General features: G+C 38.9%; 1 protein-coding gene across 3 annotated transcripts in view; it reads left to right on the top strand.

Moving 5' to 3' along the window:
• CHRM3 (cholinergic receptor muscarinic 3) overlaps positions 1–26,221 on the top strand; it is a 567,088-nt gene that overhangs the window by 340,935 nt on the left and 199,932 nt on the right. The window contains exon 1 of one of the 3 annotated variants that reach the window (XM_055589212.1): positions 22,133–22,399. The exons of the other annotated variants lie outside the window; for them this stretch is intronic. The gene's annotated coding sequence lies outside the window, so the exon portion shown is untranslated. Of the gene's footprint in view, positions 1–22,132; positions 22,400–26,221 lie in introns of those variants that run through there. 3 annotated transcript variants of the gene reach the window in all.

Genomic DNA, 26,221 nt, shown 5'->3' on the forward strand with positions numbered 1-26,221 from the left:
CTTCCAGTCCAGCATTTCTCATGATGTACTCTGCATATAAGTTAAATAACCAGGGTGACAATATACAGCCTTGACGAACTCCTTTTCCTATTTGGAACCAGTCTGTTGTTCCATGTCCAGTTCTAACTATTGCTTCCTGACCTGCATACAAATTTCTCAAGAGGCAGGTCAGGTGGTCTGGTATTCCTATCTCTTGAAGAATTTTCCACAGTTTATTGTGATGCACACAGTCAAAAGCTTTGGCATAGTCAATAAAGCAGAAATAGATGTTTTTCTGGAACTCTCTTGCTTTTTCCATGATCCAGCGGATGTTGGCAATTTGATCTCTGGTTCCTCTGCCTTTTCTGAAACCAGCTTGAACATCAGGAAGCTCACGGTTCACATATTGCTGAAGCCTGGCTTGGAGAATTTTGAGCATTACTTTACTAGCGTGTGAGATGAGTACAGTTGTGCGGTAGTTTGAGCATTCTTTGGCATTGCCTTTCTTTGGGATTGTTCCTGTGTTCAAATATGTAGGCTGAAAATAGTTTAATCAAATTATAACAGAAATTGATATGTATGTGTATATGTACATATCACTTTAATAAGTAACAATGTCATCTTGTAAGAATTAATTGGCGAATCCACTTGAAATGTGTTAGATTCACCTCTATTCAGAATTTAGTTATAAATTAATTAATGCAGGAACAACTCTTTTGTATAAATTTGACATTTCAGCTAGAAAGAAGTGGAAGAACTTTGGGGAAATAGTTCTTCAGAATGGTAATAAACATTTGTCCTTTAGACATTTTATGAAGGTCTCAGAGGCTTTATCTAGCTTTGTTCATCCTAAAGAAGGATTGTAGATAAAGTTTTTGAAACACCATTTCACAGCTTTTTTTGGAAATAATCTCTATCAGCTGTGATTTCTGTACAAGTACTTTGCAGATAACAAAAAAAGCAGAAAGAACTGCGCATATACATCAGAAGTATGTACAAACTTCAGAGTGGTTCTGCATCTTGTTACAGTGGTGAAGTGTGGGTAAAACAAGCAATGAAGAGCTGGCCATGGAAGTTATACGTAAATGGGGGAATTCTTCCTTCCATTTAACTGATGAATCAGTCAGAGAAGAACTTTTTGCAGAATGGTGATTTGAATTGTATGGATTACAGAAAGGGAAGTTTTAGTAAACCAGATCCAAGAAGAAGACATAATTTGAAAGAATGTTGAAAAGACAATAAATAATCAAAATTATATTTTAATTTCTTATCACAGAAGCAGGAAAATGGTTCTCTGCAACCTTTTCCCAAGTAGCCAAATCTCTCTTGTGCAACTGAAGTAGCAAAATAAATATGAAGCATCATCTCTCTACAGAGCACTTTGATCAACATCATGAGCAATACCAGAAGGAGGAAGAGGTAGCCCTTGTCTCAAAGGACATGGTTTATTTATTAGAGGGAGAAGAGATATGTATACAAGTAGCCACAATGCAAGAGAGAATTTAGTAATATTTATTATGAAATACAAATAAAGTGCTAGAGAGAACATAGAGGAAATAAATTTACTCCAGCTAGAGTTTTACAGAATTTATGTGGAGATCATCTTCGTGCTAATTATAAACATTAATGAGAAATTCTTTACACATATATGAAAAGAAAAGGCTCTCCAAATAAATATGGAAGAGAGAAAAGGATGGAACATGTATGAGGAAAGCAAATGACCATCTATGAATATAGTTCAAGGTAGTGCTTCCGAGGCAGCTCAGTGGTAAAGAATTCACCTGCAGTGGTAGTACTTGGGTTTGATCCCTGCATTGGGAAAATTACATGGAGAAGGAAATTTCAACCCACGCCAGTATTCTTGTCTGGGAAACCCCATGGACAGAGGAGCCTGGAGGCCAACAATCCATGGGGTTGCAAAGAGTCAGACACAACTTAGCAACTTAAGTAACAAACAATATTTGTCTTAGTTTCCAAGGACTGCTGTAAAAACTAACCACAGACTGAAGGACTTAAACTACAGAGATTGATGGTGTCAGAATACTGGCGGCCAGAAGTCCAACATCAGAGTGTCAGCAGGGTTGATTGTTTCTGAGTGCTGGAAGGGATCGTCTATTTCATGCCTGCTCTTAGCTTCTTAGGTCTGCGAACGATCTTTGATGTTCTTGGGCTTGTAGGTGCATCTCTTCAGTCTCTGCCTTCATCTTTAGGATGGCATTCTCCCATGTCTGTGTGTCTAGATATGTCTAGAATTTCACTTTTTATGAGGTCCTTAGTCACTGGATGTAGGCCCACCCAGATGACCCCACTTTTCACTTGATTACCTCTGTTAAGTCTCTGTCTCCAAATAAAGTCAGACTATGACATGCTAGGACTTTAACATATCTTTTGGAATGGATGCAAATCCTTGTCCTTTATAAACCATGACAGTATGTAAAGAAGATAAAAATGACGGTTTGGGCTGAAAAGAGATTCTCTTTATGTATTAAGAGGCCTTGATATTCATAGACATTATTCTCAGAGGGAAGCTCTGTGACCAATATGGTCAGGGTGAATATGTTTAATTACCTTGGAATAGAATAGCTAATAAGCTAATATATGTAATTGGGATGCAAAATTGTAAAAGAAAGAATAGATGTAAATGATTTTTGAAGGCAACAATAAATAAAGATTTTTCAAAACTTAACTCTTGAGATGAGGAATTTGGATAGGGAGAATGGTCAGTTTATCATAAGATGGATGGAATTTCATTGAGGAAAATAATGCCTTCTTTCAACTTCCAAGAGATGGAAAAGACATTGAACACAGAAAGACCATCCATGACCCAGTGTGCAGACTATTTCCCCAGTGCACACTAGGCTGATATCTGAAAACCTGTTGTCAGATACCATCTCCTGGGTTAGATGGGCTGTCTTCTTGAAAGGCTAGAAGGAGTAGGATTTCCTAGCCATGAAGCAGATTGGGTGGGATTTACACTAACTCCTTGAAACTTAGCATCTAGGAAAAAAGTAATTACTTCTCTGCCCCATACATACACGCACACATAGGCACCAACAGGCACGCTAGCACTTATATGCCAGATATAGAAAAATGCTAAGGGGGCTTCTCTGGTAGCTCAGCTGATAAAAGAATCCACCTGCAATGCAGGAGACCCTGGTTCGATTCCTGGGTCAGGAAGATCCCCTGGAGAAGGTATAGGCTACCCACTCTAGTATTCTTGGACTTCTCTTGTGGCTCAGCTGGTAAAGAATCTGCCCACAATGCGTGAGCCCTGGGTTCCATCCCTGGGTTGGGAAGATCCTCTGGAAAAGGAAACAGCTACCCACTCCAGTATTCTGGCCTGGAGAATTCCATGGACTATTCCATGGGGTCACAAAGAGTTGGACATGTCTGAGCAACTTTCACTTAAGGGGATACATACAGAAACTAAATTTATTATCATAAGTATTTTGTAAAAATGTATAGAAACCAAATGATAGTTTTCAACATACGTGAGGAAAGTGAAGGCAGCATAAAGAAGTGGAAGAAGGGAAGAGTTGGGAGTCTGGCAGGCAGCCTTACACAGAGCTGCACAAGCGATTTTCTGGGTGACTTTGGACAAATGAACTAATCCTACATGCTTGGGCTAATGTGCTATGTAAGGTGGGGATAAATATGTCAACTAGTTATTTGGAGGATTAGGTGGAATAAGCTATATAAAGAGCACAGTGTTACATAACTCTTTCATTATTATGAATTCTAATTTTCATAAGCAAAAGGATTCTAGATGTTATTCCCCATAGATTTAAACATGTGCCTAGACTGACTCGCTATCTTAGGCTGAAAAAATTTAACTAGATAATAAAAGATTTCATCTGAATCTGTGGATAGAAAAACCCACAGCTTTTGTGGCACTGTAATGATTCTTAGCAGAAATGGTAACTATTGCTTGTGTAAAGTTTCCTTCAGTTTTGTTTAGCTTTGCAAACCCAGAAGTTCTGATTAATGAGATCTTAATACTTGTTTTAGTTGTAAATAAAGTCAACATTTTCAAATGCATATACCAGTACTGTTTGTTGGAAGAACTTAAGAAATGATCCTAAACTTTTAATGCAGATGTATAATACTGGGCCTGCAAAGACAGACTAACAAGGAAGCACTGGTTTTGAAATAAGACGTAAATAAAACATCCTCCTTTTTTCATTGCTTTTGAATTTTTTTGTACGCCAAAGTTCCAATAGACATTTTCTGGGCAACAGAGTTTGTCAGCAATTATTCTGTTGAGAGTGTAGAAAACAAAACAGTTATTAAATACCTTCACTTATCCCACTTTATCCCTGATTCTGAAGCTAAACTTAATCATAGATAGATAAACATACCCTGGGATAACTTAATATAGAAAGTATTGGGTAACCTTGCCCTTGAAATAATCTTTTATACAATTATAGACAGTAAGTGCTTTTATATGTACAACTTTAGTTTTTTCTTTCGATCTGTGTCTAACTTGGTAAATAAATGCTCTGGAATATTTTGTTAAATGAAATACTCATCTTGAAGAATATATACCATAGCAGCATCTGAATGTAGTAATTCTGGAATGTGGGAAAGAATGTGGCCTGCAGGATGTGTGAGTCTATGTAATAATTCCTTTCTTTATGGACTAAAAAAAATAACCAAGAGACAAAACAAAGCAAAAAAACAATCCTAGCAATGCAACACTACATAATTGTTTTAGAAAATAGGAAAGAAATCATGATTTCCCTCAGCTGTTGACATTTTTATCCTTTTCCTATTTACAATCAGAGTATGTATAAATGTTTACAGACATTGTATTTGGAAACCTTAAATTTCCCATTATGGTATGGACTTTTACATTGCTTAATTATATTTATAATTCTTTTATTAGTTATATTTCAGAAAATAGTCTTTCATCTTATTAAATTTTCTCTATTTTTAGGCATTTATAGTAATCTCAATGTTTCTATATTTTCAAAATTATAAATAACCATGCAGCAAGTTCTTTCTTATCTTCACTAAGATTTCATGTTCTGTGTCTTGCCTGAGAATATAATTCCTGAGGTTTGATTGTTCAGGTTTCCACTTCCTGGAACCAAGAAAGAAAATATATTTCAAATTAGAAAGACATTTTAGCAGAGTTAATAAGACTGTGTCTGGATTTCTTAAGAAAATAAACCTACAATATTAGCTTAAATATTCTATAAAGAAAGGATAAAATTAATTTTCTGAGAAATTAGGATATCCAAATGAATATTACTTTGAGGATTTAAGCAAAAAATAGACAAAAAAAGTTTTTCCTGCTTCTTGGAAGTGGTGTTTATGAACTTGTAAGATACATATTTGAGTTCCTTTTATGAAATATGCAAGGTAACTTAAGTAGGTAGCTACTCCTCAGAGGCAAAAGGTCTAGAATAGTTAATTAAATAACTTTTAGAGTGTCTGAGTTTGTCTTCCACCTTGGGTGTAGAAGTGGTTTATGAGCCTGAAGGCTAAAGATAGACTTGAGCTTATTTATCTTTATCTTTTGTTGGGCTGTTAAATTGTTCCATTCATAATAGTTCATTCCTGTGATCCCATGACAAGTTCAGTAACATCAACCAGCCTTCAAGGTCCATGTTGCCAGAAAGAAATTTCCAACTTAAAAAAAAAAAATAAAGTTTCCAAAACTCCTTTCTATCTAGTCCTGCCTAGTTATTTTTATATTTTTAAGAATATAATGCTTCTTCTTGCATTCTGTTTTTCTGCAACTAAATCCAATATTCATCAAAAGTTTTAACACTCACACCTAGTACAGTCACACTGACCTTGCAGCTTCTTGAATCTGTGAAGCTGATTCTCACCCCAGGACTTTGCTCTCTCAGGTGCCACTGTCTGGAATGCTTTTACAGACTGCCCCCTGGTGAACAAGGGTCTGCTCAAATGTCTGCACCCTCAGGCAGCTTTCACTGGTGACTAGGTCTAAAATAGTCATACTCCAGACAGTTGCTCCTTTTACACACATTCCCTGCTTTATTTTTTCAGTAAAGCAGCTAATGTTATTGTATTAATTTTGCTGCAATTTTGTGTTCCCCTCTAGAATACAGTTCCTTTTAATCAATTATTTTATCCCTGTAGTTCAAGCTAGAACAATCCTTGTTGTGTGATTGGGACTCCATATTTGTTGAAATGATGATGAATGAGTGAATAAATGAATGAATGAAATCCATCTTATAGACCTGGAGCTGCTAAGAGGGGTTTGCTGCTGCTGCTGCTGCTGCTGCTAAGTCACTTCAGTCGTGTCCGACTCTGTGCGACCCCATAGACGGCAGCCCACCAGGCTCCGCCATCCTAGGATTCTCCAGGCAAGAATACTGGAATGGGTTGCCATTTCCTCCTCCAATGCATGAAAGTGAAAAGTGAAAGTGAAGTCACTTAGTTGTGTCCGACTCGTAGCGACTCCATGGACTGCAGCCCACCAGGCTTCTCCGTTTAAGGAACCCTTTACACTGTATTGGCTGCTATTGGGAATAATTGTCAACAAGGACAGGCTTTTAAGAATTCTCTAACTTAAGAGGCAATTTCTGGCATTTTTAAAAAATTTGTGAAGTTCTAGTTAAGTCACTATATTTCAAATAAGTTTAAAGAGATAACCAATGGTGCACCTAAATTCTTTATTATTGACAAATGATTGCCTGGTAGCAAAGTTACTTGTTTAATTTTATCTTTAACACCTAAGTGTTTATTACTATATGTAAAATAGAAGCCCATAAAAGAGATAGCCAGAGGGAATCTGCTGTGTGATGCAGGGAGTTCAACCCATTGCTCTGTGCCAACCTAGAGGAGTGGGATGGGATGAGAGGTGGGTGGGAAGTTCAAAAGTATACCTATGACTGATTAATGTTGATATATGGCAGAAACCAATGCAACATTGTAAAGCAATAATCCCCCAATTAAAAATAAATAAAATTTCAAAAAGAGAAGTTAAAAAACATAATTGTTTTAAAAAAGTCAATACCATAAGTCAAAACAACATTCATATCAAGTTTAAAATGATGTTAATTGGCATTTGGCATGAAATGCCATTGTATCATGAGGTGCAAATAAAACAAACTATGCAGCCCTTCTATACCATGGCCAGATAGAAAAGAAGCTGATGATGTTTCTTATAATGGCAACTACTTTTCATCATCGTTGACCTTGAAGGCTGGTTAATCTTGTTGAACTTGTCATGGGAACTCAAGACAAGTTTGTGAATGAAACAATTTAATAGCCAAATTAAATGCTAAAAGGTAAACACTCTTTCTTGATATATCTATATATCATGTATCAGATCAGATCAGTTGCTCAGTCGTGTCCAACTCTTTGCGACCCCATGAATTGCAGCATGCCAGGCCTCCCTGTCCATCACCAACTCCCAGAGTTCACTCAGACTCACATCCATTGGTCAGTGATGCCATCCAGCCATCTCATCCTCTGTCGTCCCCTTCTCCTCTTGCCCCCAATCCCTCCTAGCATCAGAGTCTTTTCCAATGAGTCAACTCTTCACATGAGGTGGCCAAAGTACTGGAGTTTCAGCTTTAGCATCATTCCTTCCAAAGAAATCCCAGGGCTGATCTCCTTCAGAATGGACTGGTTGGATCTCCTTGCAGTCCAAGGGACTCTCAAGAGTCTTCTCCAACACCACAGTTCAAAAGCATCGATTCTTCGGTGCTCAGCCTTCTTCAGAGTCCAACTCTCACATCCATACATGACCACCATAGGAAAAACCATAGCCTTGACTAGACGAACCTTTGTTGGCAAAGTAATGTCTCCGCTTTTGAATATGCTATCTAGGTTGGTCATAACTTTCCTTCCAAGGAGTAAGCGTCTTTTAATTTCATGGCTGCAGTCACCATCTGCAGTGATTTTGGAGCCCAGAAAAATAAAGTCTGACACTGTTTCCACTGTTTCCCCTTCTATTTCCCATGAAGTGATGGGACCAGATGCCATGATCTTCGTTTTCTGAATGTTGAGTTTTAAGCCAACTTTTTCACTCTCCTTTTTCACTTGCATCAAGAGGCTTTTTAGTTCCTCTTCACTTTCTGCCATAAGGGTGGTGTCATCTGCATATCTGAGATGATTGATATTACTTCCGGCAATCTTGATTCCAGCTTGTGTTTCTTCCAGCCCAGTGTTTCTCATGATGTACTCTGCATATAAGTTAAATAACCAGGGTGACAATATACAGCCTTGACGAACTCCTTTTCCTATTTGGAACCAGTCTGTTGTTCCATGTCCAGTTCTAACTGTTGCTTCCTGACCTGCATACAGATTTCTCAAGAGGCAGGTCAGGTGGTCTGGTATTCCCATCTCTTGAAGAATTTTCCACAGTTTATTGTGATGCACACAGTCAAAGGCTTTGGCATAGTCAATAAAGCAGAAATAGATGTTTTTCTGGAACTCTCTTGCTTTTTCCATGATCCAGTGGATGTTGGCAATTTGATCTCTGGTTCCTCTGCCTTTTCTAAAACGAGCTTGAACATCTGGAAGTTCATGGTTCATATATTGCTGAAGCCTGGCTTGGAGAATTTTGAGCATTACTTTACTAGCGTGTGAGACAAGTGCAATTGTGAGGTAGTTTGAGCATTCTTTGGCATTGCCTTTCTTTGGGATTGGAATGAAAACTGACCTTTTCCAGTCCTGTGGCCACTGCCGAGTTTTCCAAATTTGCTGGCATATTGAGTGCAGCACTTTCACAGCATCATCTTTCAGGATTTGGAATAGCTCAACTGGAATTCCATCACCTCCACTAGCTTTGTTCATAGTGATGCTTTCTAAGGCCCACTTCACATTCCAGGATGTCTGGCTCTAGGTCAGTGATCATACCATCATGATTATCTGGGTCATGAAGATCTTTTTTGTACAGTTCTTCTGTGTATTCTTGCCACCTCTTCTTAATATCTTCTGCTTCTGTTAGGTCCATACAATTTCTGCTTCTGTTAGGTCCATACCATGGGTCCTTTATCGAGCCCATCTTTGCGTGAAATATTCCTTTGGTATCTCTGATTTTCTTGAAGAGATCCCTAGTCTTTCCCATTCTGTTGTTTTCCTCTGTTTCTTTGCATTGATCACTGAAGAAGGCTTTCTTATCTCTTCTTGCTATTCTTTGGAACTCTGCATTCAGATGCTTATATCTTTCCTTTTCTCCTTTGCTTTTCACTTCTCTTCTTTTCACAGCTATTTGTAAGGCCTCCCCAGACAACCATTTTGCTTTTTTGCATTTCTTTTCCATGGGGATGTTCTTGATCCCTGTCTCCTGTACAATGTCACGAACCTCATTCCATAGTTCATTAGGCACTCTATCTATTAGATCTAGTCCCTTAAATCTATTTCTCACTTCTACTGCATAATCATAAGGGATTTGATTTAGGTCATACCTGAATGGTCTAGTGGTTTTCCCTACTTTCTTCAATTTAAGTCTGAATTTGGTAATAAGGAGTTCATGGTCTGAACCACAGTCAGCTCCTGGTCTTGTTTTTGCTGACTGTATAGAGCTCATCCATCTTTGGCTGCAAAGAATATAATCAATCTGATTTCAATGTTGACCATCTGGTGATGTCCATGTATAGAGTCTTCTCTTGTGTTGTTGGAAGAGGGTGTTTGTATCATGTATAACTGTATTCAAATCACTGAAGATCAATCATTGCAAAATTCCCTGATCTAAGTTGGACAGAGATTTTATAAAGTCTTAGCAATTTCATGTCCATGTCCTAGGCAGATAATGAAAGAAAATACATCCGCAACTAAGAAATAACATAACATTGTGAATGATTGAGATTGTTAACACTGCAGAGATAGATGTGTTGTGGGTCTTACATGACATATGGGAAAGGAGATGGGAAGAGGGTGTCCTTCCCATCAGAGGTTCACTTACACTTACATGTATTTCCCATCAGAGGTTCACTTACACTCACATGTCACTTACATGACATATGGGAAAGGAGATGGGAAGAGGGTGTCCTTCCCATCAGAGGTTCACTTCCAAAACAGGCCTCTATTAAGCATGTGAATTCAAATAATTTACTGCATATTATTTAATTATTTAGCCAGGTATAGTGCAGTGAATTTGATAACTATAACTGAAAATCACACTTAAAGTAATTTAATAAAATGTACTTGTGTCTCATTCTTGAGAAATCACTCCTTTCTATGCATAAAGACAAAAAATACAGCCTATCTCTGAGCACTTCTCATTCATATAAATAGCATTTTTCACTATTCCCCAGACAAGCTATTTGTCTTCCTGTTGAGCCTCATTCATGCTCTATCCTCTGCTGGGAAAGCCCATCCTTTTCTTTTCTGGTTTTATTTGGCTTTATTTTAGGGGATGGAAGTAATACTGGTCTCAGTTTTCACAATTATTTAACCACTCATGCTCCAGAAATGCCATCTGAGTCCTCAGGTGAGATAAGTGGCTGCCTGTTGGGGACCCCCATTGCATTGTGTAAATGTGATCACTTTGGCACAGGTGAGATTATTTCAGTTTAGTTCATTGCTTGCCCATCTGTCTGTCTTTCCCTCCACTCCATGAGGCTTTGGGGCCATGCGTAGATTATGTCTGTAACAAGTTGAAATTTTTCTGCTGCTCTGAGATTTGGTAAACTTGATTCACTCAGATCTAGCTTTGCATTGTGCTAGAGTCCAGAGTTCTCCCCACAAGTCCTGAGAATTATTCGAGTTAATTTCTGTTCAGTCACCAAAGTCTTCATTCCAAGTTCAATGTGTCTCAGTAATTCCCTACCAGACTCACCACTCAGCCCCTTCTCAATTTTCCAGACAAAAAAAAAAAAATTGACTTTCTTCAGAATTTGATGAGCTTAGTTAATGACTCATCAAAGATTTGAGGCGTTATGAGGAAAGGGTCACAAAACACAACAAATCCTCAGTGCCCTGCCACTCTCCCTGTTTCTCCCTATCCCCCTTTAAAGCTACAGCGGGATCCTTCCCCGGAGCTCACTCAGGGCAGCTCCTGATAGACTTGGGCTCCTCAGGATCTCAGTTTTTATTCCTAGCAAGCTTATTCAGAAATATTCCCAACAAAGGTCTCCCTTTAAGAGAAACTCTCAGACTATCCAGAAAGGGAGCAATTGCCTTTATCTCAAGTCTTATTCATCTTTGTCACAAGCACAAGACCAAAATTTTTGTAGATGCTAAACAGAAAATACTTTAATCGACTCTGTTGTCTCAGTTAACTTGGTCCCTAATCAATTTCAGGCAACTTTAGAAGTCTATTTTGGCCATCCTTGGTTGTGATTTGAATGACTTAATTGATTTGTGAGCTATTTTAATTTTCCCTTTGCCCTTTACAAAGTTCTCCTCAGATAAGAAAACTAGATTGTCTGAAAGTCATCTCTTACTTGGAAATACTTGTGTAAAATAAGTGAAATACATGATTTTAAAAAACTAAAAATATCAAAATTCACCTGAGTTGATCAGTAGGATCATATACTAATAGCACTCTATGGTTAGAATGAATAGAAACCTAAAGGTCTTTGTAAGTGGGAGGATATGTCTGATTATTAAAAAATTCTTAGCATTTTAATGAGCTCCTCTTGCCAACATATAGAATATAAGCATGATGGCATATTGCCTCTCTCGCCACGATCACAATCTCAAAAGCAGTTTCCTTTAAGAACCTGACAACAGTGATAAATCTATTTTTTAAAGACTGAGGATACCCCCACAGCACCAGTAAATTAGAATTCATCTGTTAATGATAAAGTAAAATGTTCCATCATGGACAGATAACCTTGTTTTGTGTGGTAGACATGGTTTGATCCCCAAGGGTAGCTAAATCTGGACTATTTCATTACTCCCCTGAAGTGGAATTTGACCATAAAATAAAAGGGCATATTTTTGGCCTTTTAATTTACCCAGGATTTAAACATGATTATGATACATGACGAGCCAATCAGAAATGTGTTTGGCATTCTAAAGCCCCATTAAATCCTTGTCACAGGGCCAGTTCCCAGTGCCTAGAAAGGAAGTCCACACAAGCAATACAAACCCTGCCTGCCGAGCCTGGGCACAGACTGCTTCTGCAGAGATTGTGTAAACATTCTTCATGGGCATTTCTGTGTGGTAGTGGACAAAAGCATAAAACACAGTTAAGGGTGCTGTCTCCATTTCGGTAGTTTAGCAGAATAAACTGAACTCTGAACTGGAAGTCAGAGATTGAATTACAATCCAGCTCTGTGATTTACTGTCTGCATAACTCTACCGAAGTCATTTCTGAGTCCTGGGTGCTAGTTTCTCCATCTGTAAATGCAGGCAGTGCCACTTGCCTTATCGTTCAACAGTCCACTTCGCAGAGTGATCAGGATCTTGTGCTTCCTTCACATCTGCAGTTGTGCCTGGTCCAGTGCTCAGTTAAGTGCCTTTTGAGGAACTGGTTTGTTGTGGTGTTCAAATAAAAAAACAAGATCCAGATAAAATATAGAATGATTAATGCAATTATGTTATCAGCAATGCATTATTGGAAATACATTACTTATTCAGTAGTTTGCATAAACACCCACACTACATGATTTTTGCTGTTTTTTTTTCATTAAACTACAGTTGATTTAAGTGTTTCACATATACAGCAGAGATTCAGTTATATACATATATATTTTTTTTCAAATTCTTTTACATTATAGTTTATTACAAGATAGTAAATGTAGTTCTCTTACAGTAGGTCCTTGTTGTTTATTTTATGTAGGGTAGTGTGTATCTGTTAATTCCAAATTTCCAATTTATTCCTCCTTACCCCCACCTTGGTAACCATGAGTTTGCCTTCTATGGCTGCCAACACCGTATTGTAAGAAGCCTTCTTGTGTAATGGATTTGTCCATTCTGTGACTCCAAACACAGTTCCACACACTCAGAGAATTTAGTATTTACCTATTTTATTCTTTGTCAGCTAAAACTTGGATGACCGTGTGTCCGAGTTTGCCAAGGACCTCCACAATCCACCTGTGTTATCCTGATATAATTATTAATATTACCCTTTTCACCAACTAATGCCCCAGTTTGGATGATAAACTATATGGTCACTCTATTTAAGCATAAATGATGATGTTCTGATATAGTCTACATAGAACATGGACTAAGCAAAAAACTGGAGAAATATATACAGCTCTTTATGATGTTAAATCTTGATCTCGAGACTATACATACCGTTAAAACAACAGATTTCTTTTATATCACTTGAGTAACTCATCTGCTGTATCTAACCAGCAATGTTTATTAAATCAAACTGTAGCTCTGTCAAGGCCTTAATTTCTTGGTTTAGAAGTATCCTCTGCTTGCTGAAGAGAATCTAGTCTACTAGTTTCCCTGCCTGAAAAACTGGAAGTCCCCAAGGTCTGCATTCATTCATTCAGTAAATATTTATAGGACCAGCACAGCTAGCATGACATATGCAGCTCGGGAGTGTAATTGTGAGCAAGAAGGTGACCATTCTTCGTGGAGGTCACCTTCTAAAGAGAGAAACAAATGTTACTAATCACCCAAACATAAAGCTGCATATTTGATAATGTTCAAAAGAGAGGTGGACGAGTAGGGTGCTCTGAAAGCTGACAATAGGGGGATTTGAGTGATCAGGAATATTCAGAGAATATTTCTTTGTGGAAGCTTCATTTGATTTGGGATCAGAATGATTAAGTCATCATTACCTTGGTGAAGAAAGAAAAGCAGATGTGGAAGAAAGCTTGTGCCAAGGTCCTGGGGTGGGAGGGGACTATGGGCACAAGACTGGGGAGGGAAAAAAAAAAGGCCAGAATTTGCACAAATACAGTATAGAAGTCAGGTAAAGCCTCATGGGAAATGAAGCTGCAGAAGTATCACAAGACGTAGGAAAAAACTGGAATGTTTTAAACCAAGGGTATGTGATCAGATTTGTGCTTGGAATATATCAACTCAGTTAAGTTATATAAGATAGATTGAGGGGCAAGTGAACAAGAGTCAACACTTTCATAGCAGTCCTGGCAAGATTCCAAGGTAGAGGCTTTCATAGCAGCCCTGGCTGGAGATGAAGAGAGGCAGATTACAAAAGGATAAAAATATGCTGGTTTGATATTCCATATGAAAGTCATTCTTGGTCCCACCCTAATCGTCACACTCCCATATCTTACCCATCACCTTGACCTACAGATTTTACCTCCTGAATATCAAACCAGCATATGTCTCTCCTTTAGTAATCTGTCCAAAATTCATCTCCAGCCAGGACCACTATCAAAGCCTCCTACCTTGTAATCTTGCCTACTTTGGTTCCCTTGCCTCTCAGTCTATCTTATACAACTTAGCTGAGCTGATATATTCCAAGCACAAATCTGATCACATACCAAGAATGACTTTTCTCTTTCTTAGAAGGAGAAAAACAAATGTCATATATTAACACATATATGTGGAATCTAGAAAAATGGTATAGATGAACCTATTTGAAAGCAGAAGTAGGACACAGATGTAGAGAACAAATGTATAGATGCCAAGGGCAGGAATAGATGGTGGGTAGAATTGGGAGATTGGGATTGATATATATAAACTATTGATACTATGTATAAAATAGATAACTAATGAGAACCTACTGAATAGCACAGGGAACTCCACATGGTGACATGGAAAGGAAATCCAGAGAAAAGGGGATATATGAATATGTTAAGTTGATTCGCTTTGCTGTACAGCAGAAGTTAACACAACATTGTAAATCAATCATACCCCAATAGAAATTGAAAAAAAAAAAAACTCTTCCAGTTCTAGCTTGGGCAACTTCATGGTTCACAAATGCATCTTGACTGCCTTTCATCTTCCACCTTAACTGTCCATCTGACCAATTGTGTATTCATTCTACTGCCAGGATTGGGATGCTATCCTCTAGAGTGGGCAGAGACCTTAATCTTAATTCCCCAGGAGGATAACTGAGACATTTTTTTCTCTTTTAGAAGACTATACTGAAGTTCAGGGGAAAGAAAAGAGAATTATAACAGAGATTAACTTAAAACTCATGAGTTTGAGCAAGCTCTGAGAGTTGGTGATGGACAGGGAAGCCTGGAGTGCTGCATTCCATGAGGCTGCAAAGAGTTGGACACGACTGAATGACTGAACTGAACTGAACTTGAAACTACCCCAAAGTAATTACTTTTGGAGCCCCCAAACCCACACTCCTCCTCACAGAATCTATAACAAGGTGTATCACTACTTACCTAGAAAATACCACCAGGTTTCAAGGGTTGGCTTATATTCACCAACAGGAGTGATTTTACCCATTTAGATGCTTTCTGAAATTAAGGTCCAAAATTCTGAAGTAAGATCATGTCTTTCTTCCCCCAGTTATAAAGTTATTGGCCCTCATTTCCTTTTCTGAGATGATCTTCTCCCCATAATTGACTATGCAGATGACTCTTCTAACAGGAAAACAAACAACCTCCCAGCAAAGGGGTGTCTTGTTAGCTTATGATCTCAATAGGACAATGAGATGAGAACACAAAATCAGGACATTCTGGGATATTCAGACTTAAATTACCCCCTATAGTTAAACTTTTGAGTGGTGTGTGTTATGAGCAGATTTCATAAGCTTTCTTTGGCTGCAATGTGGAAGACGGACTAGAGAGAGTCAAGACTAGGTGTGTGGACGTAAGAAAGAGACTTCTGTAGCAAAGCCAACATGAGAAGAGGATTTGAACCAAGGTAGTGACAGTGGTGATGAAGAGACAAGGAAAAACAATCATTGAGCCAAAATCATTAAGGCTTAATGATTAAGGCAATGCATCACAGTAGTTAAGAGTCAAGGCTTTACAGACACCAAATCTAGTTTCCAGACTTGGTTTACTATATATTAAAAATGTGACCTGAGAAAATTGCTTAATATCTCAAATATCAATCAGCTCATCTATAAAGTGAGAAGGATGATACCTACTTTACTAGATAGTTGTAAGGATCAAATGGGATCATTTTCCAGAGCATTTTGTTACCTGTCACAGAATCAAGTGTTAGATTGAGCTAGGAATTTGAAGGGCTCAATTTGGTGGGTTTGGGGTTAGAGGTACTTGGTGTATTGGACCATCTAGATGGACAATTGTACACTTGTAAATGCAACAAATGAAGTAGATATGGGAGAGAAATGACTTTGTGAGTGATCAGAATTTTGTCAGTAGTAGCAGCCACGGACTATTGAGTAAGACTCAAATGAGTAAGGTATTAAATAAATGAAGGAGAAGAAGGGTTGAGGAAAGAACACTGGAGAAGAACTTGTTAAAAGTGGGCAAATGAACGGTCCCTGAAAATAAAACCTAAGAAAAATTTGGCCAGAGAGGTAAGGGGCAATTTAGGAAATTGTGATATTCTAGAAGCTAAGGCAAGAGAGAATTATAAGGAGGGAATGACCAGTAGTGTCAAACACCACAGATTAAGTTAGTAAACTCTGAAAAATATCCACTAGATTTATCAACTGGGAGGTTATTGATTGCCTTGAAAATATCAACTTCAGTGAAGAACTGATACAAATTGAAGACATGTTTAGGAGTGAGTGATTGAGTATACTGCACATTTTTAAGTAGCTAGAACATAAAAGGAGAGAGAGGGCAGTATAACTAGAAGAGGAGATATGCTAAATGCAAGGATTTTTGTCAGCATTTTGGTTTGTTTTGTTTTGAGCAGGCTTGTGTGCAGTGGTGCCCTGACATACCAGCACCACTGGGAAGGGAAGGGAAACAGAAGCCCTGATTTGTACCTTTTGCCATTGTCTTGGTTACCATAATCCCACCATGACTGAAGTCAAGCTGTAAGTATAATATTACTAAATGCAGATAAAAGATATAGATGCCTAGAATCAGGCACCAACTCCAGTGTACCACTGCGTAGAAGCCAATGGAATGGGGAAGCTTAAAGGTTTGTGTGTGAAATGAAATATCTAATAAAATATATAAGGAGGGTGAGAGCAGAATCAAGAATACAGGGGAAACTCAGAATACAGAGAAAATATATCACTTGTAATAATTTGGGAGGCAGAGGTTTGGGTTGGAATAAGTTAATACTGGAGGAGATGATGTTGAATGTATTCTCACTTCATGGGCTAAGCATGCTGCTGCTGCTAAGTCACTTCAGTCGTGTCCAACTCTGGGCTACCCCATAGATGGCAGCCCACCAGGCTCCCCTGTCCCTGGGATTCTCCAGGTAAGAATACTGGAGTGGGTTGCCATTTCCTTCTCCAAAGCATGAAAATGAAAAGTGAAAGTGAAGTTGTTCAGACGTGTCCGACTCTTCACGACCCCATGGACTGCAGCCTACCAGGCTCCTCCACCCATGGGATTTTCCAGGCAAGAGTACTGGCGTGGGTTTCCATTGCCTTCTCCACAGGCTCAGCATAAGCCAATGTAAATTAGGCAATGAGGGCTTTGCTGAGAGGAAGGAAATGATGGTTGGTATATAATATTGGATTGGAAAGAATAGGTAATATTTGAAGGAAAAGTGGATGTGGTAGGAGAGTTGGACAGTGTTGAGGTGCCAATGATATTGATCCCAGAACTTCATATCAGCACCATTCTGCAGTCGCATGGATTTTCCCAGAATTTAGCACAGGTATATAGCAGCATAGAAATGAAAACCACTGCATTGTTCTTGGGTTGAAATTTTGCAGGAGAATGTGGAGGGTGGGCAAAGATTTGGGGGAGCGGTGGGTATTAACAACAGCAAGTTTAAAGAGATATGCTATGATGTCTAGGATGAAGAGAGAAGAGTAAAGCTGAAAGGATTTTTTCAACCCAAAGAAAATGGTACTTTTCAGAGAGTCAAAGTCTTAATGAGTTTGTTGGACAGATGTAGAGGAACTATGAAATGGAGAGAGCAGAAAAAATGGGGACAGGGGGGATGCTGGTGAGGGAATGTCACAGAGTGAACAAGTAAAGAGGGAACAGAGTTTTGGTGACCATGCATGTGACTGAAGCCAGGTGGAAGTGAAGATCATTACACTGAGTAAGGGAGGGCATTGGATGTTCTTTTCAAAGGACATTATAGTCACTAAGGATCTTGGATTGAATATTAAGACCTTAAACCATGTGCCAAAGTCTCTGATGGATATAAGGAGCTCCCTGGGATTGCAGCCAGTTGCAAGAAAAAATGGGGAATAGTTAAAGAGTTTAGGCCTCAAAAGAGAACATGCTTCATTGGACAATGAAGAAAGCTAGCCATTGGGTCCTGAGACAGTAAGATTTTTTAAAAATTAAGATCCTGCACTTCAGTAAACATTAGTAGGCACAGCAAAAAGCCCAGGTGCAGCAAAGGTGGTTATCAGGGAAAAGCTGCTGTTGCTGCTGCTAAATCGCTTCAGTCGTGTCCGACTCTGTGTGACCCCATAGACAGCAGCCCAACCAGGCTTCCCTGTCCCTGGGATTCTCAAGGCAAGAACACTGGAGTGGGTTGCCATTTCCTTCTCCAATGCATGAAAGTGAAGAGTGAAAGCGAAGTCGCTCAGTCGTGTCCGACTCTTAGCGACCCCACAGACTGTAGCCCACCAGGCTCCTCCATCCATGGGATTTTCCAGGCAAGAGTACTGGAGTGGGGTGCCATTGCCTTCTCTGTCAGGGAAAAGCAGCTCTCTTCTAAGATGAGAATGCCCAAGAGGGTTTGGATTGTTTGACCTGGTCTAGGTTTCTTACTTTACTTTGGTTTTCACTATTCACACACATATGTTTGAAAAATATTTTTCTGAAGATAGTTACAGGATGATCTTGTCAGGATAGTAAGTGAAATGTCTTCAGTTCCAGAAAGACATAGGTATTCTTAATCACCTTCACTGTTTTTTGCATGAATAAATTTGTCATGACTGCATCTTCCAAAAAAGAAAAAGTTCAAGGGTAAGAACAGAGATGAAATGAGGCTCTCAGGAAGTCTTACACCTGTTTTGGACCTATATGCTCACTGAGGAGGTAGCTACTCGCCTTAAAAGCAACCAGTTGTGTTGACTTTGTTATGCTGGTACCAGGAAAACACAGAACAAACTCTTTTGAATGATAGAAGCCTTGCTGGACATTTCAGTATCACGGAAGGGAGTTGGGGCCATTTCTTTGGCAGAAATAGAAGTGTTTTTCTTACCAGATAATTTCATTACCATTGTTGTTGTTATTGTTCAGTTGCCAAGTCGTGTCTGACTCTGCAAACTCATGGACTACAGCAGACTAGGCTCACCTGTCCTCCTCCATCTCAGGCAGATTGCTCAAATGCATGTCCATTGAGTTGGTCAGTGATGCTATCTAACCATTTCATCCTCTGCCACCCCTTCTCTTTTCCTTCAGTCTTTCCCAGCATCAGGGTGTTTTCCAATGGGTCAGCTCTTCTCATCAGGTGGCCAAAGTGTTGGAGCTTCAGCATCAGTGCTTCCAATGAATGTTCAGTGTTGATTTCCTTTAGGATTAACTAGTTTGATCTCCTTGTTGTTTAAGGGACTCGCAAGATTCTTCTCCAGCACAATTCGAAAGCATCAATTCTTTGATGGCTCAACCTTCTTTATGGTCCAACTCTCACATCTGTACATAACTACTGGAAAAACCATAGCTTTGACTATACGGACCTTTGTCAGCAAAGTGATGTCTCTGCTTTGTAAAATGCTGTCTAGGTTTGTCATAGCTTTTCTTCCAAGGAGCAAACGTCTTTTAATTTCATGGCTGCAGTCGCCATCTGCAGTGATTTTGGAGCCCAAGAAAATAAAGTCTCTCACTATTTCCACTTTTTCCCCATATGTTTGCCATGAAGCGATGCGACTGAATGCCATGATTTTAGTTTTGTTAATGTTGAGTTTCAAGCAAGCTTATTCACCTTCCTCTTTACCCTCATCAAGACACTCTTTAGTTCCTCTTCAATTTCTGCCTGTAGAGTGGTTTCATCTGCATATCTGAGGTTGTTGATATTTTTCTTGTTTCCTGTTTGTGATTCATGTAGTCTGGCATTTTGCACGATGTACTCTGCATGTAAGTTAAATAAACAAAGTGACAATATACAGCCTAGACTTGGATTACTGTGATATCAAATGGTTTGCCTTGGAAAGGAATCAAGATTATTCTCTTGTTTTTGAGGTTGCACCCAAGTACTGAATTTCAGACTCTCCTGATGACTGTGAAGATTACTCCATTTCTTCTAAGGGATTCTTGCGCATAGTAATAGATATAATGGTCATCTGAATTAAATTTGCCCATTTCCATTTATTTCAGTGCGCTGATTCCTAAGATGTCAGTATTCAGTCTTGCCATTTCCTGCTTGACCACACCCAATTTACCTTGATTCGTGGACCTAACATTCCAGATTCCTATGCAATATTGTTCTTTTCAGCATTGCAGTTTACTTTCACCACCAGACACATCCAAAACTGAGCGTCATTTCTAATTTGGTCCAGCTGCTTCATTCTTTCTAGCGCTATTAGTAATTGCCCTCTGCTCTTTCCAGTAGCGTATTGGGCACCTGCTGGCTTGGAGGGCTCATCTTCTGGTGTCATATACCTTTTTGCCTTTTCATACTGTTCATGGGGTTCTCGTGGCAAGAATACTGGAATGGGTTGTCATTTCCCCCTCCAGTGGACCACATTTTGTGAGAACTCTTCACTATGACCTATCCGTCTTGGGTAACTGAGCACTGCATGGCTCATGGCTTCATTGAGTTACACAAGCACCTTCTTCATGACAAGGCTGTGGTCCATGAAGAGGTTCATCACCACTGGAAAACCCTAATACAGAATGTAAGAAGGAACAGATTCACATATTTATCAGTTTCATAGTTATGTTACTAAACAGTGGTTGTTGACGATTATCCATTGGTTAGGGCTTGAAGTGACATCTCTTCAGATGTGAGCAGTGACCTATGTGGTAATGTCCTTTGTGGCAGAAATATGAAGTTGGGGATGCTTATACACTGTCTGCTTTCTCAAAGTGTGGTTTACTCTTCTATGCTACCTGTCACTTCTGGCTTAAACATTGTCCAGGAAATTCACCAACACTGAACAAAGAACCAGCTCCCTAACTTGAGTTTTATCCTTCCTCCTCTAAAATTGACATCCCCTGAGGCAATGTCCTGAAACGACTTGTCCTGCTCTGGCTAAATGGTAGTAATTTGTTCTTGACTCCAGCAGTTTATCAAACAAGCTCATGTTATGCCATGTCAGTGCCTTGAATGACACAGCCACAATAGGACAGGGAAGTTGATTTTTCTACATTTATTTCTGCTTCATCAGAAGCATGATTTTGTGTACTGACAAGTAAATGGCATAGGTGTAGGGGAAAGAATAGCAATCACCATATTATTTTGCCAGAATTCTTGTGTTAGGGTAGCAAAAAATGCTGAGAAAGATAACTGCATGTTATAACGTTCTTTTCAAATAATGGCAAAGCTTTAATTAACTGATAATCAGACACACTCAAGATTGAAATGCAGCTTACAAAGTTGAATCATGGCAAGTGGTTCATTGAACACTGCACAGAAAGTAAATGAAGTGTATATGTTCCAATCACAATTGGAATTTTAAGTGAGTGGAATGGAATAAACTTGGTTTGGAATTTGAAATAAATTCAGCTTGGAATGTGTCTTAGAGACCAAGGTTTATACAAGAGCTACACAAACTTCTCAGCATGAAACATGACACAAGGTGAAATTTTCCTGGCATCTTAGAAGAGCCAGATATGGATTTCTGCAGGACTGGGGCACAGACAGTTGGTCCAGAACTATTTGTTTCTACTTGGGGAAGAAACATGGAAGCTTATCTAATACCTTGGGGTGGGAGTAATATTCCACCTGGTGGATGGAATTGTGTATGCTTTCTCAGAAGGTGCTGTTTTTAGCTTTGTGTTACCAATAAAATATTTTCATCCAGTTTTCATTTTTCTATCATTTGATGTCTACTCCAGTAGTTCTAAGTAACTTTATCTATCACATATATTAAAAACTAGTTAGAAAAAAGGAGAAGTGGCTGGAGGAAAAAAAAAAAAGAATTAACTTCCAGTAATTCAGGAGAAACCACTAGCAGCAATTTACCTGTTTTGTTGCCAAAGCTGTTTTCTCAAATTATAGATTCTCGTGAGCTCAGAACTCTGCAGGGGAATTGTAAAGCAGACCAGACTTTGTATGCAAAGCTGAAGAAGCATCTTTTATCGAAAGGTAAGTTTAAGTCATGAGAAGACTTAATCTGCAGAGTAGAAAAACCTGCATCTCTTTTAGGAGCTTAGAAATACCAGGTGAATTAAGGCTCCAGAGAAGGCTCCAGGGAAATTCAAGGTGCTCAACTTCAAAAGAGAGATCATCTGTAGATTAATACACTGGAAAAGGGGGCTGACTTCAGAAAATGGAGGAAATAAAGAGTGAGGGGCTGTAAATTAAAGGTTCATAGAGTTCGAGAGTTTCGGAAGTGAAATGATGAAGTCGGTGAGCTCCAGGAATGCTGGATAATCAGGTTTGATGGATTGCTTGTTCTGAGTTTATTGCTGTTTGGAGGGATGAAATTATTCCCTTGTACTACACGTCACATTTTTCCACTAAACCATATTTCCATTCGACAGTAGCTTGTGATTATTTAGTCCTTGTTTGCATTCAGGTAGAATCAAGATAATGCCCTAGAATTTAGCAAATGTTTGTTTCCCTGGCGATGATAGATCTTCCTGTGTTACTGTTTTGGGGGCAGATGTACAATGTTTACAATTTCCACTGCTTGGAGATTTCTATATATTTATCCTTGGATTAAACTCAAAGTAAGCTGATTTTATTGAGCCACTGGGTAATTCTGACCATTTCATCTGGCGATTCTAGTCTTGTATTGTTGCAGCAGACCTTTAGACATAAGGAATTACTGGGTCACCAGCTCACAGAAATGTCTTTTGATTATGAACGCACTTTCAGCATGTGTCCATTCAAGGTAAGGGGAAAAGTATTTCATGATCTGCTTTAATGCCAATTTTAGTTAAATAAAAGTGGGACTTCAGGCATGGCCCAGTTGTATCTTCTTAAATTTAGATAGTCATTCAGCAATTCTGTGTAAAACAAGAGTTCTTTGAAAAACTGAACACTTGGATGAAGCAACCGTGTCCTTCAAACCACATCCTTCCTGCTGCCTGTGGGAAAGAGGTGGTGTTTGTGTCAGGCTCTGAGCACATGCAGAATAGATCTGTGTGTATTTCCATAAATAAAAGGACATTGTGTGTGTGTTTGGCACCTGTGATGGCAAGAGCAGTTGATTGCTTCCGAAAGCTTTGTTTCAACTCCAGGATCAGCAAGATTTTTAAACACTGAACTAGGAACTGGGCACTAAAAATACATACACAGGAGACCTATGATAGCATTAAGTTTTGGAAGCAGAATGAAGACTTGCAAACTATGTTATAGGTGTGTCATTACTCTCATTATTATGGTTCAGGGGAAGGGATTTGACAGGCTGTGTATCCAACCTTCAGACTAATGAGCCATGTTGTAGTAGCGAAGTGAGTTACTGCTTGTTGTTTCAGTGAAGGTGATCCAGAATATATAGAATACAAGCATCTATTTTTCTAAAACTGGAAACTTTGCTTTGTCTATTTTCTTTGCTTATCTTCTTTGTATTGTGTTTCATAGAGCCATTGGCAATTAACAATCTTGTCCTTTATTCAGAGACAGAGGAATACCCAATCAAAAGATTTTTAATAGAATTGAATGTTATATTACAAATTAGGCTTGGATTATTAAAATGAAGCATTACTTCTCTAATGCTATTTGACTCCCATTTTCTCAGGGCAAAAATTGGGACTTTTCCATGTTGTAAGCAGTTGCCAAGTAAACAAAGAGTGTGACGTTTTAAATGCACCTGATATTTTCAGATGCTTACTCCCAGGTCTTCAAGGGTTTTGTCTGTAGAGATATGGAAATTTGAGGGTATTTTTTTCTTTTTTATATCTTTCTCTTATGTGATTCTCTACAGCTTTTACTATAAAGTTCAAGAATAGGCATGATTTAAAGAGAAAACAAAGTCTTATGAAATTCACATTGGAAATCATGAATATTATATTTGATCCTTACATCAAAGTGGCCATCTCCTTGTATATAATGAAAATAAAGACACTTTCCCCTTAGGTTTATTTGAACGCACTTTTTTTCTTTGTGAATTAAATTTCCTTCTTGAAATACGTGTGACGGAGTGATTTTGTTGAGAGGCAGTATGCATTTTTAAATTTTATTTTTGTTTTATTTACATTCAACTGAAGTAGATTTGAGAAGAATATATATTTATTTAAGGAAAGGTTTCCATCAATTATTATAATATGGGATTATGTATTGTGATATTTTAAATAATCATAATTGTATTCAGGTGATGGACAGAGGAACCTGGCCTCTGAAGCCTGGCAGGCTACAATCCATAGGGTCACAGAGTCGGACACGACGGAAGCAACTGAGCACGCACGCACACACGGTCCAATTAAAGGAGCACTCTTTTGAAGAAGTGGGAATATGACAAAAGCCCAAACTCTGTGCTGTGTAAGGATGTCTATTCCTCAGAAAACCCAGTGTGTTTCAGTTCTTAGAACAGACGTTGTGAAAGAGTCCCTGTCTAATTCAGTGAGTGAAATTCTCTTCAAAGAGAATGCAGAATACAAAAGATGAGGTTAGTGGTAGGTAAGAAAGGAGTGTTCTTCTCCAGCTCGCCTGACAATAGGACCACCTTTCCCCCAGCTCTTCTCTCTCTCCTTAGATCATGATCCCAGAGTTTTCAGGATCAAGTGGGAAGAAACACATTTAAATGATAGGCCTAGCGTTGAACCTTACGGTTGGCAGTTTATTGAGTAATCATTAATTTTCTCAGGGCTTCTCTTTTGTTATTTGCATTTTTATTTTTTGACTGTGCTGGACCTTCATTGCCGCAAGGGCTTTTTTCTAGTTGCAGCGAGTGGGGGCTACTCTCTAGTTGCGATTGCAGGCTTCTTATTGTGGTGGCTTTTCTTCCTGCGGAGCACAGGTTCTGTGTGTGGGCTTCAGTAGTTAACACTCCTGGGCTCTAGAGCACAGGCTCAATAGTTGTGAGGCATAGGCTTAGTTGCTCCGTGCCATGTCATCCCCCAGGTCAAGAATTGAACCCATATCTCTTGCATTGACATGTGGATTCTTTACCACTGAGCCACAAGAGAAGTGCCAGGGTTTTTTTGTTTTGTTTTGAGGCCACACCACACAGTATGTGGGATCTTACCAGAGATTCCTGTACAGAGTTCCAGTCCCAGAGATCGAACCTGTGCCCCCTGCATTGGGAGCACCAAGTCTTAACCACTGGACCGCCAGGGAAGTCCCATTTTCAGGGTTTCTGAAACACAATAATGTGTCATCCATGAACAACATAAATGCATTTCATTAACAGGTAGTACAAAGTTTCAAACTAGGAGTAAGTCAAAATTGGAGATTATATTTTAATGAAGGACAGAAAAAGTACCTTCGTAACAGATTACAAAGAATGAAAAAAAAGTCTTTACATATTCCAGTTCAAATAAAGAACATTTCAGTGAAGTGGTTCCTATACCAACAGTTTATCATGGGGTAATCTAGCCTGGTGGGCTGCAGTCCATGGGGTCGCTAAGAGTCGGACACGACTGAGCGACTTCACTTTCACTTTTCACTTCCATGCATTGGAGAAGGAAATGGCAACCCACTCCAGTGTTCTTGCCTGGAGAATCCCAGGGACGGGGGAGCCTGATGGGCTGCCATCTATGGGGTCGCACAAAGTCGGACACGACTGAAGCGACTTAGCAGTAGCAGCAGCAGCAATCTATACATAATATTCCCTTTGTACAGTATGCAGAATACAAAAGCAGTGTTATAATCTGGTAGGAGATTATATGCACTCACTTGTATGCACCTATAAACTAATTGGAGAAAAATACAACCAAGACCAAAAAATATAAAAATGTAGCATGAAAAAGTAAATGTTGCAAAAGGTGAGAAAAGGCAAAGGAGTTGATGTGGGAAATTTCCAGGACCTTGAAAATGAGTAAAATTTGTACTCTCAACAGAAGATAGGGAACGGTATTCCAGACCATGAAATTCTAGAAGAAAATGAAAAATAATTATTTTCTTACTTCACATTCAGCTTTTGGTTCAAGGTACAAGCATTTAGAAACAGTGCAACTTACTTGATCTTCTCCTGCATATATCATTCAATTTCTCTAATGTTCTACCCAAAGTCTGTGAGGCAGTTTAACCACTTGATTTTGCTGGCAATTTATGAAGACGTAGTTACCTGGAAAATGCTAAAAAGATTGACCAA

The sequence above is a fragment of the Bubalus kerabau genome, chromosome 1, assembly GCF_029407905.1.
Source record: "Bubalus kerabau isolate K-KA32 ecotype Philippines breed swamp buffalo chromosome 1, PCC_UOA_SB_1v2, whole genome shotgun sequence".
NCBI classification, from domain to species: domain Eukaryota; kingdom Metazoa; phylum Chordata; class Mammalia; order Artiodactyla; family Bovidae; genus Bubalus; species Bubalus kerabau.